Source organism: Tachypleus tridentatus, chromosome 13 (genome assembly GCF_004210375.1).
Source record: "Tachypleus tridentatus isolate NWPU-2018 chromosome 13, ASM421037v1, whole genome shotgun sequence".
NCBI classification, from domain to species: domain Eukaryota; kingdom Metazoa; phylum Arthropoda; class Merostomata; order Xiphosura; family Limulidae; genus Tachypleus; species Tachypleus tridentatus.
The window spans coordinates 97,092,867-97,113,181 of record NC_134837.1 but is presented as its reverse complement, the minus strand read 5'-3'; the positions used below and the strand labels follow the sequence as shown (position 1 = coordinate 97,113,181).

The following is a 20,315-nucleotide window of genomic DNA, read 5'->3' as shown; positions in this document are numbered from 1 at the left end:
CGTTTTTACATATATATTTCTCTACAAGTGGGTTTTCTCGACATCACTGAATATTAAATTTTATTACACGCATTCGTAAAATAATTGCTTCAAAAGTCACGAAGGCTTATTTAAATAAACGTGTTATACTTATGTTTTATTTGAAAAGGCTGCTTTTCTACTAGTTTTCTCTTTCGCGCTTAATGGAGGTTGTGTCCTAGTTTAGGTACATATTTGCCCATTTCTATGCATTATATTTACAAATTCAGTTACATAGAATATACAAATGATTTCTATATTCTCAAACAAATCTCCATTGCAATCTCCAGCTGCAGCTTAACATTGTATAGCCTCCAATGGCACAGCGATATGTCTTCAAACTCACAACGCTAGAAACCGGGTTTTGATAGTCCACACAGAACACAGATAGCCCATTGTGTTACTTTGTGTTTAATTTTAAACGCTCAAACTCAAATTTCCATATTTGTTTCTTAATTTTGTACGATCCTTATTTGCAGGTTTTGAAATCCGAATTTTTTTATTTATTTTCTTTGTTAACCTTTTGCTTAACTATGGACAAAAAATAACTTAATATGGTAGCTACCTTTATACATTGTAATGATAATAAAAGTTGCTAATATCTAACTTATACAGTTCCTAATGATTTGATATAGCTATTAACTATTTAATCGCATTAGTTCGAGATGTAAACTGTTTTGAAGTTAAGTACAAAGCTACACAAAGGGCTATCTGTACTCTGTCTACACCTGGTTTCTAGTGGTGTGACTCCACAGACACACCACTATGCCACTGAGAGGCACAGAAAATTTGTCTGCCGTATTACTCAAACTACAAATCCCTATTTTGGCTCCACAAAATGTTATGTTATATAACAGTACGGAATCAAAATACGAGTTTGTAGTTTAAATAAATAATGTTTACAGAATGTTTCTTTTATTTATGATTCCTGTTCGTAGGTTTTTAATTTCCAACTTTCATTTATCCTGTGATTTAGATAAAGAATAAAAAGCAATTTTCACGATAAAATTAAAGTTGAAAGTTATGAAAAATTACTGGTGTTTTCACTTTTTGTTTAAGCCAGTAATAGACTAGTTTTGTGTTATATTTCAAATTTTATAATGTATACTGGAGGGACTTAAACATTTTGATAAAATGTTTAAAAAACAATCTTATAGCCGTATACATTAACCCTGATGAAGCCGCAAACGAGAAACGTTGGTTAAACTATAAAAAGTCGTTTTTTCTAACCTTTTTGGGCCCGGCATGGCCAGGTGGTTAAGGCACTCGACTTGTAATCTGAGAATCGCGGGTTCGAATCCCCGTCACATCAAACATGCTCACCCTTTCAGCCGTGAGGACGTTATAATATGACGGTCAATCCCACTATTCGTTGGTAAAAGAGTAGCCCAAGAGTTGGCGGTGGGTGGTGAAGACTAGCTGCTTTCCCTCTAGTCTTACACTGCCAAGTTAGGGACGGCTGACGCAGATAGCCCTCGAGTAGCTTTGCGTGAAATTCAAAAGAAACAAACAAACAATCTAACCTTTTTAGCAGACAAGTTTGCTTACGTTCTTTGCGCGATAATCATGAAGTTCGATTTTCCTAACGTTGTTGAAACAAGCTTTTAACAACTGAGTTCAGGTTAACAGTATTTTTGTAGAGATACAACCTCTACAGAACGACTTGTTTGGAGATAAACATAAAGCAGCACAATGGGCTATTTGTTTTCATTAGTTACTTTCTGAAAATGATTCTTGCTTGATAGGAGAAATTATCGCAGAGAAAACGTTATCACGAGTATATTAAAATATGGCACCTGGTGGTTCAGCGGTAAGTATGAGAACTGATAACGATAAATATCAAGTTTCGAGACTCGCGGTGGACACATTGAAAATACCCACGTGTAGCTTTGTGCTTCATAAAAATTATTGGAAGACATACAATTAATAATAGCAAGTAATCAATACTTTTAATAACTGTGAAATAAAGACCCTCGAAATAAATATTTTGTTTAAGAAATTTAAAAACATAACATTTGTTTTTAGATTTGATACTTCACAACAAACATGCTCGCTCTTTCAGCCGTGGGTACGTTATAATGTCACGGTCAATCCCACCATTCGTTGGTAAAAGAGTAGTCCAAGAGTTGGCGGTGGGTGATGAGGACTATCTGATTTCCCTCTAGCCTTACATTGCTAAATTAGGGGTAGCACAAATAGCCCTCGTGTAGCTTTGCTCGAAATTCAAAAACAAACTTTATCTCAGATTTGTTCTGCTTTGACGTTTTTCTTTTATAAGTGTTTAATATTGGAAGTGTTTTTTATACTTACGTCAGCAGACAAGTATCAATAAACACACTATAGATCCTTCACAATATAAATCACTAAACAGTTAATAATGTCATAGAATTACGCGTGTAATACTAAACCTAAAATATTATAATATTTTATCGGTTGTTGTATCGTAAAGCTACATTATGCTGTTTGCATTCTTTCTTCTGCGGAGGATTGAGCCCCAAATGGGCTTAGCATATCTACTTCCTCTAAAAATAATCATACAATATGTATGTGAGTGTGTGTGTGTGTGTGTGTGTTGTATATATATATGAATCCACAATTTCGTTTCCATGGTCTAATACAAAAATGAAAATCCACTATTTCGAAGAACATATTTTAGAAGTAAACTTGAAAAGTATGATTCGTGCTCAAAATAAGCCTTGAAACATGTGTGTACTTAGCTTAACTACAAGATTAAAAAATCAACAGTTACTGCTTAAACCTTAACACATCAACTTTTTAGGGTATATTAATAAAATATCCCTAAAAACATCTGTTCCATTCTCACCGCCTCACTTTAACGATCCACAATATATCTGCGTATAAGCTAACTGGTATCATCACTCACCTGGCATTCTAGTCATTTCTTCTATTGAATCTGTCTACAATAGAATTATGTGGTACGGGCATAGGAAACGCAGGTTTACTTGAAATCTGATTTCGCAATCCACATCTCAAGCTGCAGGCAGATATTTAAAATTCTTCTCAGAGCGTCAGAATTATCTATCGAGATGAACACACAGTGGTTTGTGTTGAAAATTATGTGCTTCTGTGCAATATTTCTAACTTGAAATGTTCTTCTTCAGAGGTTAGCACATCACACAATCAAAGTTAGACTCACTAAGCACTGATTGAGCCTATTTGGGAGTACTCCCAACACCTGAGACTGCGATCAGAATCTTTATGATATGTGATGTATTCTTTTAAAAAATAAGGATTCGGTGTCTTGTGAAGGGCGAAATTCTACTTTTCAAGAAGTGTTTGTTTGTTTGTTTTTTTTAATCTCTCGCAAAACTACACGAGGGCTAGCACAGCTTGCCGTACTTAATTTAGCAGTGTAAGACTAGAGGAAAGACAGCTAGTCATCACCATCAACTGCCAGCTCTAGGACTACTCTTTGTGATTAACCGAAACATTATAACGCCCACACTGCTATGTTTGGTGTGACGAGAACTCGAATTAATGACCCTCAAATTACGAGTCGAGTGCCTTAATCACCAGGCCATGCCAGGGCTCTTTTTAAAGAAATGATTAGCATTTTTATTTGATCACAGCTTTTCCCATTCCAATGTATCTAGTAGAAAAATACGAAGAACTATATTCTAGAAAGCTTAGTAATTTTAAGACAAAAGAACACTAGCGTGATGCAAAGCGAACCGTCTGATGCCAAAGCTACACGGCAGGAAATGTTTTCACAGACATTTAAATACAAAATATAAAGAGAACAATGTTTCTAATTTTCAAATGAGAAAACTGTGCTTTGAAACAACGGCCAGATTTCATATTCTACATATCTCCAGCATGCTGTTAGTCCATATCGTGAACCATTGAATCAAAAATAATGTTTTCATCATGATGGGCCCAATCCTTTTTGTGCATAGTTATTTTTATAAACGTGCAAACATAAATAATTTCATTGGTTGTCGCATGTTTTCTTATCATTCCGATGAGAGAACTTTACTCAATTTACTGTTTTTAGTGTATTTTTTCATTATATTATTCATTGTGACAATACTAAGTAATCTGTTTCAGAATGAACCATAATAAACTGAACTATATCTGGATCAACTTACAGCAAACCTTAGTATTAGATTTACTTTAAACTTATGATGTAATGAGAAATGCTTATATGGATATTTATTTATATTATGCATGTATATATGTTATACATATTAATGTTTACACGTATTCACACACATTAAATGGACACAAAGTATCAACATATATCGTCCCGAAAAATCTTTAACATTTCAGTAAAATCTATTTAGTCGTCACAGTGAGTTTTGGCAAAGTCATGGACACAACAACACTAAATACCCTTTACATTCAACTTTACCTTTGAAACCCGTATCTTTAATCTCTTTTTTTTTTTTCAGTAAAAGAGTTTACGCATACAATCGGAAATATGCTAACATGGTACTTACAACAGATATTAAAGTACAACAGTATCGAATATCAATTTCATTTAGCTGCAACTTGTCTCTCTTCATTGTAATCCATCTTAACAAGAAAAGCGCGTATATAGATATATGTGTGTGTGTGTGTGTGTGTGTGTGTGTGTGTGTGTGTGTGTGTGTGTGTATCGCAAATACATTTACCAGTGGGATATGAATATATTCCCTCTACGCATCGGTGCTAATCGTTTTACTTGGTGTGTCCTTATCTGCAAATCGTCTCTGCTCACTGCATAAAAACTAAGACCTGTAATTCCTTAATTAGCTGCATTATTTCCAGAACAGTTCCTGAAAAAGATAAGTCTACGACGAGGCATATGTTATCATATAGGGCTGATTTCAAATTCTTTACTCAAGAGGAAACCAAGCACCCTTTCTTCTCATATAATTAACGCGGGCCAAGCCCTTTTTATACATAGATAGAATTAGATATTGCTTTTCAATTATTAAAAAAAAACTTATAACGGGATGTACGCACTCTACGGGTTTGATAAATTTAAGCGGTTTCGTATATCAAAAACCGTTATCAGCCATGTCTCTTCAAGTTATAGACATAATTAATGGTCCAGAGAGCTCTAAGGTTAATTATGTTCAAATACGGGCGTGTGATATTAGCCACACGCGTCAGTTGTTCTCTTAGTAAAACTTGTAGTAAAGACTGAGTCTTACAGAAATACTCAAATTGTTATAATTTTGAATGAAAACAAAAATGCTTTGCAATTTACCACAAATTAATATTTTACTTACTCATATCCACTGAATTATACAGTAACATATATGATACCATTTTATAAAAGTTAGTGTCTGTATTAGTGTTGCTAAGTGAACAAAAAAAAATATTTTATTAACTCGTGAACGTATTGTTGCTATTGGCTAAACGTCGCTATTATTATCTATATATTTATAATTCCACGCCCTCTACTTAACAGTATGCTAAACGTATCGTTGAATTTCCATAAACAGGATTACTATGTACTGTTTAATATCGGTCTTGCGTGTTTCAAAATTTTTTCAGCTATTTTAGGATACATAGCGTAATAACTGTTTTATAAACACAAGAAACAAATGATATTCTCAAGACCTAGACTGTTTTGCTAAACTAAAGTGAATGACATACACTGAACAATGAACAATATCTAACGTAACCTGTATATAAAAACAGAGTTTTTATGTTGGTTGTTATTTATGAAGAAATAGTTAAATAGCTTGAAGCTACGACTTTCTCGTATTTAACCTCTAAAGTCGATCTCTAACATAAATAAAGAATGATTTAAATAATAAATAGCAGATCTTCACACCATAGCAATATTTTGTCTTAAGATTACTTAATCCGCATAAATAATTTCAAGTACATATGCTTTCGTGTTAATTGTTTTCCACTGATATTTTATACAATAACGAAAACTGTTTTTATGCTTTGGTTCATTTTAGTTGATTTGAAATATCAAATCTAAAAGTAATTTTAATGGTTTGTTTGTTTTATTGTTTTTTTTTAATTTCGCCCAAAGCTACACGAGGGCTATCTGCTAGTCATCACCACCCACCGCCAACTCTTGGGCAACTCTTTTACCAACGAATAGTGGAATTGACCGTCACATTTTCACGTCCCCACTGCTGAAAGGGGGAGCATGTTTGGCGTGATGGGATTCGAACCCGCGATCCTCGGATTACGAGTTGAACGCTTTAACCCACCTGGCGATACTGGGCCAAATTTTAATGGAATAAAAACTTTAAGTATGGATTATATCTTACTACATTAAAATAAAATTCAGTAAAGGAAGATAAATTAAAAACATATTTAACTAGATTTGGAAATTACATTTTCTATATTTATAAAAAGGAGGATGACTTTCGTTTAATTAAAAAAAAACAAAAAAAACAATTCTTTCCAGAAAACAAATATAAGAAATAAAACATTTATTATGTGATAGATGGTCTCACAAGTACTGAAAGTTATTTCATCACAAGAAAATACAGTTTGCTGAAATATTTAGCTTCTGTTAGCCGAGTGGCGAAGAATTAGTTTTTGCTTCAAATATATTATTATTTGAACGCTCTGATCAATTTCATAAAAAAATGGCATGTGATCTTGCCTTTGCAATTGCCTTTAATGTTGAATCGACCATATACAAATACATAAATGGTATAAAAGCGCTAAAAAGTAGATAAATGAAGGTTATACAGTGTAACCTGAAAAGCTAAAGCTAAACTCCGTGCTTATGTGGAATACGGGAGTATGAATGTGTTGTGTCTTAACTTCTAAGAACAGTATGCTGATCAAAATCATTTGTTGTTGTATCGTTAAATAATTTTATTTGCTTGGTAATGTCAGGTAAACCTTAATAGATTACCGGCAATAAAATTTATAGATTATGGCTGATAGTTGACATGAGCCACTCTTGTCTATAGCACAGTCTAATACTATTACTATACGCTAATTTGTGTTATATAAATATATATATATGTTTCTTTTCGTGTTTTTAACAAGTTTCAGTTAAAATGGAATCATAAAATTACATGGAAATATGAGATGTGGACGCAAGTTTTGGAAATCATTAAATCTCTAAATTTGTAACTTTTGATAAAATGATTTTGTCCAACTGAAATTTAGCTTACGTAAGTTGCATGTATATTAATGAATATTCTGTTTAACAAGAAAATTTCATTATCGAAAATTACTTAGTTGTAACAAATTAAAGGATGATTTTCTTAGAAGCTACAAACAGTGAAAACTTCCACATTATCGATTTGACAGTAAAAACATAGTAAATAAAGCATCGTATTTCATGTTTGAATATCTTCAATACATGAGCTTCTTAATCATGATGTATTTCAAAACCGACAAAATTACCAGAAAAACAATTTTTAGGGTGTCAAAAGTTCTGCGTTGTTAGATTAACAGTGTGGAAAATGCCACTGGAATGGAAATATTTCACTTACATTGGTCAATCTTGTGGTTTCATTAACTCACATTTCCCATTCTTCCTCTTTGCACGAAAATCATCTTACTTTGTCTAACAGAGTATAATTAAATAAGCTAAAAGCATTCTGGTAGAAAATTACTATAATGAAACCAAAACAAAAACCTATATACAGGTCAATGACAAAGTCAGATGACTTTCTTCCAAATCACATAGTTAGATCGTGTACTGTGAAACATACCAAGTTCAAACTAGATACAAATACACTTGATTGCCTGTTGAATGGTGAAGTTTTGAGCTGTGTAAATTATCATTAAAACAGCTATCTATGTCAGTAGATATGAATACCACGGAATGTGTGCATCTCTGTACTCTTTCAAAAACAAAGTGTATAAATCAAGGTTTACATACAAATATTTTCACAGTCACATCTCATCGTATAAACTACTCTACAGTGTTTATAAGATCAAATATAATATTTTTAATCTGTATGTATTCGCAAATTAACATTTATGTCTAAGCATCTAAACTAAATAACATTATATTCCTTGTGCAAACTAATCAATCTCTAAAATTAGACATTCATTTTACATATGCACGTGACGAATATAGCAAATAATATCCAAAAGTAAGTGTACCATTCTGATTATTCGTTTCAACGCACAAAGTTTGAACTTTGAATTATTTTACTTTTTCTTTGAAAGTGCGTTATTTGAATATTGCTGTTTTAACAATTACATATGTACTGTAACTCTATTTACAGTGTAGAAAGAAAGAAAAAGAGTTAACAGGCTGTGATTAGTTACGATTATATTAGTTTATGTACTTCGATGATAATAGAGCCTGAGATACCTTCCGACATCTAAGGTTTTCGTATCTTACTAAGATAATATTAATAGGCTACCTTCAAAAACACAACTTTTCTCAAATCGATTCTCCACCAATTCTCAAAACAAACTCCATAAACACGCATCACATGAATACTTTAAAACTCAACTTAAAAAATAACTGGGTTTGATCTCGATTTAAACGCGACTTCCAATCAAATGATTTATTGTGCTTGTTGTTAAACCAGAACTACACAATACAATATTTGTACTGTGCTTACCACAGGTATCGAAACACAATATTTATTATTATAAGCCTCCAGAGTTACTAAACCACCTATGGGGTGGAGCTAAATCAAAGGAAATGAAAAAAAAAATCTTAACAATAAACGACCTCCTAGTGCCTTCAGAACACTCAAAAATATAGGTTTTTCTAACATGGTATTCAATTAATTAGGTGATTTGAATATAAAAAACAGGAATGTTAAAATCACAAGTTATAAACGATTTTTAAAAAATCTGGTTACATTACACACACACTTGTTCTTGAATGAGTTAACTCTGTACACTTTTGTAAGAGTATAGTTGTGCAAAAAAACCACCCGAAAAACTTAAAAACGTATTTAAAGTAATAAGTATTAAATATCTTGATTCGATGACTTCGTCATTTCTTGTTTGTAACAACCTCAAGTAACGTAGTAACTTATTCTGTTGCATTCGATATGTTAACAAATATTTTGAGTGACAAGAAAGTGCGAAAAATTACAAACAAAATTAAAGCAAATAAAATAGAAATTAAAATAATCGAGTTCTAAGATAAAGATACAATTATGATGCAGAATTTACTGGTTTATCTAACTTTTCATCGTCTAATTAAACATATATATAGTGAATGTTTAAATCAGCTTTATATCATTTATTTGTTTGTTCGTTTCTTTTTAGAATTTTCTATACAAAATTGCACATAGGCGTCTCTGGTTTTGAACTTATGGATGACAGCTAGTCAACAGAGTCAAACTTTACTGTTCTCTTGTCTAACTCATTAATAGGATTTGATCATCAACCTTTCGTTCACCAATGTTAAGTCCTTCGCTAGTACAGCGGTAAGTCTATGATTTACAACGCTAAAATCAGGATTTCGATTCCCCTCGGTGGACTCAGCAGATAGCCTGAAGTGGCTTTGCTATAAAAAACATCTAATGTTCAAAAGGGCAGACTTACTGCCCCGGAAATACTAATCACTTGGATATCCCTAGCTCCTTTGATCTACATAGATTCGACAGAACGAATCTTTCTTTACGTAGCAAGAAATATTCTAAAGCTAACTTAATTTTTATTTAGTAATGACTTTTTTATTCATAGTAATGACACATCAGTTAGATTTTAAATGCTCTAACACATGTTATTCTATAAAGGACCTAGAGAAAAGAATTACAAATAATTATCTCAAACAGCCAAGCACCTAAAAATCGATATTCATAATATCATTGACGTACATCTTTCTATGAGCACTCTGACTTCTTCTTCATAAATCTCTAAATTTCATTCACTACATTTTCCTAGATAGCCCAGCTTTCTTGGTTTATTTGTGGCTTTGAAAGATAGCACTTTCTTACATGAAGGTAATGAAAACCATCAGTAAATACGTTATAAATGTATAATTCCTGAATCATTAATAAGTTTATGCGAACATGTTTCGAAAAATCCAGCTAAAAAACTTTCAGAATTTCTTGGGTTATCATTTTCAATATCAACTTTGAAAATATCTTATGTATCCGGTTTAAAGATCGCATAGTAGGTCTCTTTGTTTGTTTTTGAATAATGTAGCCTTGAATCTGTTCTTATTATCATTGATTTCAATTGATCAAGAAATACACAAACTACAAAGTTTGATTTTCTTACTAACAGCTGGCAATGATAAGTGAGCATGAAACCTTGAAATGTTACGGTTATTCAATTAATAAATTACTTATATTCGTTGAATTTCTAAAAAATCTTTTGAAATGTCCTACTGTAATGCTTAATAATACTCATTACCTTGTTATAGCACAAAGAATACTTAGTAGTTTTATCTTATACCCTCCAGCTGTTTGTTTGTAGTGAAACACAAAGTTACAATATGGGCTGTCTGTGTTGTCCCCACAATGGTTATTGAAATCCAGTTTTTTTTTACAATATAAGTTTTTACTCTTTCCCCTGAACCCCTGGGGAGTGCTCAGGTGGGAAAACATTAATCCAAAATTAATCTTTCGTCATTGTAATACTTGAATTAAAAGGCGTTCTCAGTATGTTCGTCATTATTTCAAGTAACATACAGGTTCGCGCATTTTCGTTTTTCAGTCTCCTTCTCGATGTCTCTGTAGATGGATAATACGATATTCTGTGTTGTTTGATGACATAATAATGGCCTGGCATGGCCAAGCGCGTAAGGCGTGCGACTCGTAATCCGAGGGTCGCGGGTTCGTGCCCGCGTCGCGCTAAACATGTTCGCCCTCCCAGCCGTGGGGGCGTATAATGTGACGGTCAATCCCACTATTCGTTGGTAAAAGAGTAGCCCAAGAGTTGGCGGTGGGTGGTGATGACTAGGCTGCCTTCCCTCTAGTCTTACACTGCTAAATTAGGGACGGCTAGCACAGATAGCCCTCGAGTAGCTGTGTGCGAAATTCCAAAACAAACAAACAGACATAATAATTAATGTGATCTATAAATGCTCCCTGTATTTCAACCGACTTTACAACTAAATGACATAAAAATCAACTTCTGTATAGTAATGTAAAGAAAGTCTATTAATACCTCTGTTTAAAGAGGAAAATGTTAAAAGTACTGAAGTTTTAAAATCATTTCAAGCATATAACCTCAAATATTTTTAAAGTCGTCGTAAAACACCTTATAACATCGACGAACCAAATATTTCAATAATAAAATAAGATAGTTAGATGTTAAAAAGCATTGACGCAATATTTTTGTCCTTATCTTGTCTTATGAATTAAATTATCTTAAAGAAATATATTCATGAATGAGCAGTAAATTTTTCACATAACTCAAATCACTATACAAAAACTGCTTTTAAAAATGTTCGCCCTGCCAAGTCCTGCTTTTCAGCAGTGAAGCGGAAGTGCGGGGTTAGTGGTACAAAGCGAGAGGAGTCATTCAAAATTGGAGTTGGAAAGCCAGTCTCTTGTAGGTCTCTCTTTAACGGCACCGCATTCTAGTTCTACTTACTGAAAAACAGAAAATAAAAGAAATTACTGTACTTTTTTCTTTAAAAAAAAAAAAGAACGATCGAGGAGGGGGATAATATGGGGGAGTATAATAGAAATCCTTCATGAAATGACTAAACGTGTCTCCTTTTGGATTTCTTCTTTACCACAATCTTTGAATGGCCGTCCACAGGACAAAGAATAACTCTGAGCAGTTGTTTCTGATTGGTACAAAACGTCCTGTTCTAGCTTATGGCCTTTGCTAACAGGCTAATGGGATGAGGCTCGTCAAATTGCCATCAGTGCACGCAATGAGTAGGTAATTTATTGTTATTCATTGTTTGGCCGTTAGTATAGCTGCAACAGCTAGAAAGGAGCGGGGGGGGGAATGTATTGCTTTAATCGCCGACAGGATGTACTTTATCGGATGGCAGCACATCGTGAAAAATTGTAAGCAATGAAAATACGACTGAAGTATTCTTTCTTAGAAGCAGAGAGAGACATAGCTCTCCCTTTGAAGGAAACTGTTTGAATTGAGTAGCACTAAACTTTGTCTTTTAATGAACTAGTGTCATAAGAATGAAACGGACTGCCGATATCATAACATCCTTATACTTTTTTATTAACAAATATGAAAGCAACAAAGAAACTGATTTGAATTTCTCTGAAAAGGTTATGGAAATCAGAAATTATTACTTGAACTTCTGAATTAATATTCTAAAACTTCTTGTTTTCCACCATGTTTTTGCAGTGGATGACTTAATAAAAACTTTTATATTATGCTCATTATAAAAATATACACTTAGGTTTTGAAAGGAACGGTATATTTTATGTTATAGAATAGTTTTGTAAGAACTATATTTTCAGTTAAAAGGAAAACTAAAGCATCTTAATGAAGGAGAGATATAAAAATTGGTAAGTGAAGTATATACAGTTTAGGTTTGCTTAACAAATTCCGAATAAAGCATATAAATGATAAAAATTGAGAAAACATATCATACCAACTTTAATCAACTTTTATCACAAATACCAAACTTTACCATAAAACACGTGTAGTTCATCATCAATTATTAACCATATGCTTAATTAAAACTATAGTGGTTTTGCCACAGTTTTTGTTCTTTAAATCACATGTCAGTATAACTAAAGCATTCTAAACATTTCGGCAATAAAAGAATTACTCACTGTCCATTAACAAAACGGCAATGGCAGGGTTTAGCAATAAATATAGTTCTCTATGGTGTACAAACAAAGTTACTAGTTATACTGGAGGGATAGTCTTGCGAGCCATATAATATTCTTAGCTTTTCACAACTCACTGTAATTTAGTAAGTGAATGAAGTCATAAGATGGGCTCCGTGTGGGTTTAGACAATATCGCCCTTATTTTACAGTAAACGAGCTTAGATTCCATTGCATAGATGACTTAATCTAATCTAGCTGGGTGCGATGATAGCGGAGAAAAGCAGTCCTGGATAAAACGTTGTCAGGCGCCAGATCTGTCTTTATGACCCTAGCGGTAAACACAAGTACAAATGTGTTACCAAACAAAACGTTTTCAGCAACCCTCTTGTTCTCAACTGTTGGCGCCACCTCTAACAGCTCATATTTCGTCAGTTAGTATTGAAGTTACGGTGGAGAAAGAAAGCGTAAGTCTTTGTTCATAGAAGATTAATACAAACAAAATTGTTTCTATTTAGCTGCATCTGGTAAACACTACATATTTAATATTTGTTCTCGTGTAATACAGGGGTATAAAGGAATGGTTTCTTAGTTTTATCATTTTCGCTCCACAAACCCGTTAGTTATTCCTAGTTTTATTATAAAGCAAAAGTCTTTACGTTTCTGCTAAGTTCTTGTTATTTTGTGAGTTCTGTAAGAAAAAAATATACAGCTGTTATTTGTTTCTTTTTTCAGTCGGATGTGTCAGAAAAAGATGTATTTTACAGAAAGCTACAGTGCATCTACATAACTCACACTCAAGTCATTTCTATTAAGCTCTACTTTAATTTTACTATTGGTTATTGCAATAGTATACATATACACTGTGAACATGTGAAGCATTCAGTAATAATTTTCCATCTTCAGTAATTACAATTTAAAGTTTACAAATCTTACTCAATGTGGGAAGAGGTAGTTTGACAATTACTTTGAGAGTTTCTGTACATCTTTATCAACGTCATATACTATAAACAGAACAACGAATTAGAAAGGTAGGAATATAATTACGAACCAATCGGTAAAGTTTAACAAAAGTCATTATCCTTATTTGATATATCTATTTGTTAATATGTTGACATTGTGAAAGCGTTGTTTGCTTGTTTGTTTTAAAATACAGTTATACTGGGCTGTCTGCTGTATCCTCCGCAAGGAATTGGACCCTGAACTTGGTGTTGTGAATCTGTAGATGTACTGTTGTCCTCGCGGGGTAAATTTCGAAAGTAGCCAGCAAAACAGAACCGACTCGTAACTGGAAAATCATGTTTAATTTTTTGTTTGTAATTAAGCACAAAGCTACACAATGATGTATCGAAACCAAGATTTTAGCGTTGTAAGTACGAGACATTCCGCTAGGTCACTAAAAGGCCTTTAACTTTGTGCTTAGGTATCACTCCATGTTACCTGTATTTGCACTGTTTTATTTACTGTTTTATTATCTAACATGAAAACCTAATTTTTTTGTTTCCCAGACAAAGCAAAAACTTTGGAACTTTATAAAAAACTGTAATAATATTAATATTCTTCTAATTTATTAAGCTTAAGCCACGTCTACTATTTTGACAAATAACGCTATCAGAAAAAGTTAACACAATTGGAAAAATGTAGATTAATATGGAATGCAGTATACACTGACGCGTTATACACTGAACGCTGCGTTAAGAACATTGAAGCGAAATGAGTTTATTAAGTCATTGAAAAACTTTGTCCCGTAACCTGATCATATTAGTATATCGGTTTAACACAGTTTTGGTCATATTATATATATCTGTATTATCTAGCAAAATGCATAATTAAGTTTTGTTTTCATAAATTACCAGTTAAACTAAACGCAGCCTACTTGCATGTTTCTGGAATGCATAAGTGATGTTACACAGCAAATATTAGAGTTTCCTAACATTGTTAGCAGGAGAAAACGAACATAGACTCCGGTAAAAAATAAAATAGTCATCTGGGTATTATTTTATGTACAGACGTGGATATTTAGTTTAGTTGCATGTATATAAACATATGCTACGTACTTATAGTTGCTCTTTCTTATATATATATAAATAAAAGTATTTTAGTAGCTTTGACTGCTTTATATCATGATGAAAAATCAAAAGTTTTCAAAAGTACCACGAATGATGACGTATTAATTGCCACCAGGCACCGGCACCTTCACCGGAAGTTGGCGGTTCTTAGCTGGGGATCTACCTTTTACTGCTGTGCAGTGGCCGGAGCATGTCTGTCTGACGGAGCGGATGAACTCGAAGCGAGAAACTTACGGATCACTTGTTCCTCGCAAAGCCACATCGTACAACTGATTCATTGGCGGAAGTTTTACAGCTTTATACCACGTGCTGAGCAATACATCTTGTTCCCCCTTCCTCTATCTCCACACTCAATTCACAGAAGTGAATATCTGTTGTATAAGATGAGCTTTGAAAAGTGAGCATCCCAATAAACATTGGTGATGATAGTGATTAATTTTGCTATGACTGCTTGTCATCACTGATTGAGAACAAGTGACTCAACTAATGTAACCAAACATCCCAATGACTACACTTCTTAGATTTCTGTAACTTTATTAAATATCGATGACTCACATTAGAACTACTGCTATGAAATAATACTTTAAAAAATAGAATATATATTTACTCCTTTCATTACCTAAGGTATTATAGCTAAAGTAAATCAACAAAACACACAAAAAATACCAATATTGTATATTAGCTCTCAAACTGTATTCCGAGGCTATTTAACTCAAAACCTTTCCAGAAAGTTACGATACTGCCAAATACATCTTTCAATTAATTATGATGAGAGATTGGGAAGCAATAGGACTGTTTAGAGAAAATATGTTATCAACATAAGTTTGTTTAAAATTAACATATTAGGTGAGCTAAGACTGACTTCTCATGCGTACGTTATATCGTTTTGTACTGATACAATCATATATATCATGACTATTGATTATATATTTTATCACAATGGTCAAATAAAAACACCAGGTAGGTCAACAATAAACACCATATGTCAAAAATGCAATTTATCTATTGCTAGATATATCCTCTTGACATATTCCCCCTTCCAATTGGCTTAGTGGTAAGCCTAATAGCTTATAACACTAAAAACCGGGTTTCAGTATTTATGGACGGCACATCATAGCATATCCCAAAACACATGATTTTAATGTGGTCTTACTGCAAAATACAAATTATATGAAGGTAGTAAAACAAGCAACATAAGAGTTATGAAATGACCAAAGGCATAATTATCGTACAGGTTCTTATGTACACACATAAAATGTTCCTGGAATGTTCCTTTTTGGAACATCTTTTAAAATGCAAAGTATTGAATATAATTATACAAACAGACGACAGATTAACTCAATTAAAGTCAATTTAGACGTTAATAAATAATCCTTTCCAATGACATGCATTAGCAAATTTATTTGTTTCTACCAAAGTATCAATTGGCATTCTTAATGCCTAGCAATCCCATGTAGATATTATCTTTTAGAATGAATAATACTTTATGAATGAATAAATAATAAAAGGTGACCTTAAATTTGTTTCACAAAATGTTTAAGAAAATCGCTAATTTAGATATATGAAAGTGGACAAACAAGCTCAGTATTATGTAATTAAAAGTAATCCACTTTCGCTGTGTTAATTACGTAGCCTTTAGTGTTCATTTATAGGTAAATGTAAATCGCTGTATTATTATGTATTTGTTACACCTGCGATGTTTAAGATTATATAACATGATAAAATCAGAATGTTTACCCGTCAATAGCAATATTAATGCAGTATCGAAACCAATAAAATTATCTTGCTTGACGTACAAATCAAAGGTAATGTTCGAAACATTTCGAAAATGTTGTAAACATATTTTTATTACTTGTTAATATAAAGTTTTCGATTTTTAATGGTTGCTCATAGATTACGAATTTTATTTAGTATTTCACAAAACTTTTGAGAGATATCATATGCAGTAGTGAAATGTTTGTGTTGGTATATAATAATGTGGATAAATTTTGTTTTTTGTTTTTGGGCAAAACTACACAAGGGCTAGTCGTCCCTAATTTAGCAGTGTAACACTACAGGGAAAGCAGCTAGTAATCATCACCCACCGCCAACTCTTAGGTTGCTCTTTTACCAACGAATAATGGGATTCACAGTCACATTGTAACGTCCTCACGGTGGAAAAGGGCGAGCACGTTAGGTATAACAGGGATTCGAACCTACGACCATCGGATTACGAGTGAAGCGCCTTAACCACCTAGACATGCGAGGACAGAATAATGTCATTGTCCCCAATAACTTTTAAAAGCACTGACACATTTTGTTCATATATTTAAAATATTACGAAACACTGACCTATGATAATTGTGGATGCATTATAATTATTTAATAATTTTCACTTATATACCACTACTTGTTAGTTGATATCAAAAATGTTTTTCGAATGACCTTAAAAAGGTTTATTGAATAAAATTACAAGTTGACATCCCACACTTCAATAGTTAAATCATATTGACTTTATACATACGGATTATACATAACTCTATCATAATCAGTTCACACCAGATATTTTTGAACTAAAAAATATCCGAAAAATCTAGAACTATAGACATTCAACGAATTTTACAGAACATGGTCCATGTACTGTTCTTGTAATTCGAAACATGTTTGGAGGCTATTTCCATTCTCCTTAAACACTGTGAAGCATAACTGGGCCATTGTCAATGGCCCAGCACTCGTCTGTTAGCAACTTTCGAAGAGCAATTTGAATGAAGTTTTTCTCTCTCCTTTGATGGCGTGTATTAAACTTCTGACGTTTTGACAACGTGAAAAGCATTCCCGTATTTGCTAGTAACTAAAGCTGCAAGTCACCTGTGGATTCAGACTTTTCGGACACCATGCATATATCAGGGTTCAGTCAGGAAAGACGTGACTGCATGTGCAGGAGCCGTGTGGATAAACATATGAAAATACACTTGTCCGATTTAACAATAAAATTGAAAGATCGAGACAAAACCATACTCTTGAAAGTCACCCTAAACCTCATTACAAAATTGAAGACAAGTGTTGACCAAAAAACTTGGGTAAAACCTTTAAGTGTGTGTTTGTCTTATAGCAAAGCCACAAAGGGATATCTGCTCAGCCCACCGAGGGGAATCGAACCCCTGATTTTAGCGTTGTAAATCCGGAGACATACCGCTGTACTAGCGGAGGGCAAAACCTTTAAGGAAATTGATGGCTTATATGATAATAACATATGTTTAGGACACAGCAACTTATAATGCAACGATGTAACAGAAAAGTCGATCATCCAGTCAGAAAGATACAGCCCTTGAGAAAACTGGTAAGATCTCAAATAATGTAATCATTGCAATACTATATAGACTGAGGGAAAACGAAGAGATAAATCAAAGGTCACTCTGGTCAACTAAAAGAAGAAAAAAAGATTGTGGAAGAATGTAAATGTATGTTTATCCTAATTTATCAGTGTAAGACTTGAGGGAAGGCAGATAGTCATCACCACCCACTGCCAACTATTAGGCTACTCTTTTATCAACGAATAGTAGATTGACTATAACATTAAAACGCTCCGACGGCTGAAAGGGTGAGCATGTTCGGTGTAACGGGGATTCGAGCCCGTGACCCTCATATTACGAGTCCAGCGTTCCTAACCACCTAGCCATACCGAGCCATATTACAGATAGATAAATTATAAATAAGCACCATTTTTCAGTTTATTGAAGATCTTCGATTTTTAGCAAGCACAATCAATGTGATTTTATCATTGGCATAAAAATAATCACTTGGCAACAACATAAATTATAGTTTAGAAAACAGAAAATAAAATTGTTCTCTATTTTTTTAAGAAAGCAAGTCACACAAATCGGTTAGTTGATGTGTAGTTTCAATAAAAGAGACAACTCAAAAATTATCAGTTGCACCATTCATACCATGATTTGGTAACGTTTCGATTTTGTAAAAAAATCTGATTGTATCACTGTACGTAAGTTATAATTCTTATTTATTATGGAGTAATTACATACCCACAAAGCTGAAAATTATCATATTAGCAACTGTAGACTTAGCCGAACTATATATAAAACGAAAACGTTTTGGAATATAACAAGTAATCTAAAGGAAAAAGGAATTACAAAAAACAGATTTGGTGAGGGTTCAAGGGTCTGAACAGTGTTAATGAGCTAAGAAATAATAAAAATGTATTGGAGTAAAATATGATTTTATGAAAAGAACTAAAAATAGGTTTATCAAGATCATAAGTTTGTATTTGATTCCAGTGTTAGCACATATTGAACAAAAATTTTAATATCGCCAAATCTTGCAACGTCCAGAAACCTAATTGACTTTTAGCACATCCTAACTGGCATTTGCTTATTTTAGTTTTATTTTATTCAATATATGATGTAGGATGTAAAATTAATATTAAAAATCAGAAAATAATCCAAGGCAGTATTTTAGAGGAAAAAACAACTCATGAAACATTTGTATAAGTGTTGTTTCCCTTGTACACGAAACAAATATTCAGAAAACCTTGTATGCTATGTTGTGGAGATAACTAAATGGCCTTTTGTCAAAGAACAGCGCTGAAAATAGAGCTCTAGGTGTTAAAATTAAAATTATTTAACTTAAAAGGCTCATTATTTAAATGATTATGACACAATGAGATTTAAAGGTAAAACAATTACTGCATTTACAAGTTAACCTGGAAAACATAATAGATCAAATACTCGAGATTAGAAGCGAAATAACTCTTCTTTCCGCATTAATTAATTTGTTTTGAATTTCGCGAAAAGCTACTCGAAGACTACTTGCGCTAGCCATCCTTAATTTAGCAGTAATAGGCTAGATGGAAAGCAGCTAGTCAACTCTTGGGCTACCATTTTATCATTTAATAGTGAGAATGACTGTAACATTATAATTCCCCCACGACTGAAAGAGCGAGCATGTTCGGTGATGGATATTTAAATCTGCAATCCTCAGATTGTGAGTCAAGCACCTTAACTAGCAGACAATGCTACTAGGCCTATATGTGACATAAAATATGCAGTATAAAGCGTAGATGATATAATATTCCTCAACGACTGTATTTAACTTATTATTATTAAAAATTGATCTAATCCCCAGAAAATACCTCTTTTTTTATTTGTTATATTTGCCACCCCCCGTGGCACAATAGTATGTTTGCAGACTGACAGTCCTATAAATCGGGCTTCAATATAGATCGTGGGCATACCACAAATAGGCCATAATATAGTTTTGTGCATATCTTCAAACAAATAGAAGTTGTCATGTGGATCCTGTATAAAAGATGTAGATAATTGATTCCTGACAAAAACTTATTAGTAAGCGATAACTTCTGTCACTATATCTGCAATATCGCCTCAATTAACTGTGATCACATAATAAAAACAGCCTAGGAACAGCATCTCCGATAGCAGGGAAATAATGCTCTACAAATTATATTCATTTACTGGGTTTAAAACTTTGTAAATATAAATGTATCTCAGAACGACTGGTAAGGGCATTAACATTTTCGTTTATAAGCAAGGCCAACGTTTCGACCTTCCTAGATCATATTCAGGCTAATCTCATTTTTAACCTGAAGAAGATCTAGG

The 20,315-nt window shown here is 33.1% G+C and overlaps 1 protein-coding gene across 30 annotated transcripts in view; it reads right to left on the bottom strand.

Moving 5' to 3' along the window:
* LOC143240044 (uncharacterized) overlaps positions 1–20,315 on the bottom strand; it is a 197,335-nt gene that overhangs the window by 46,820 nt on the left and 130,200 nt on the right. The gene's annotated exons all lie outside the window — the stretch shown is intronic.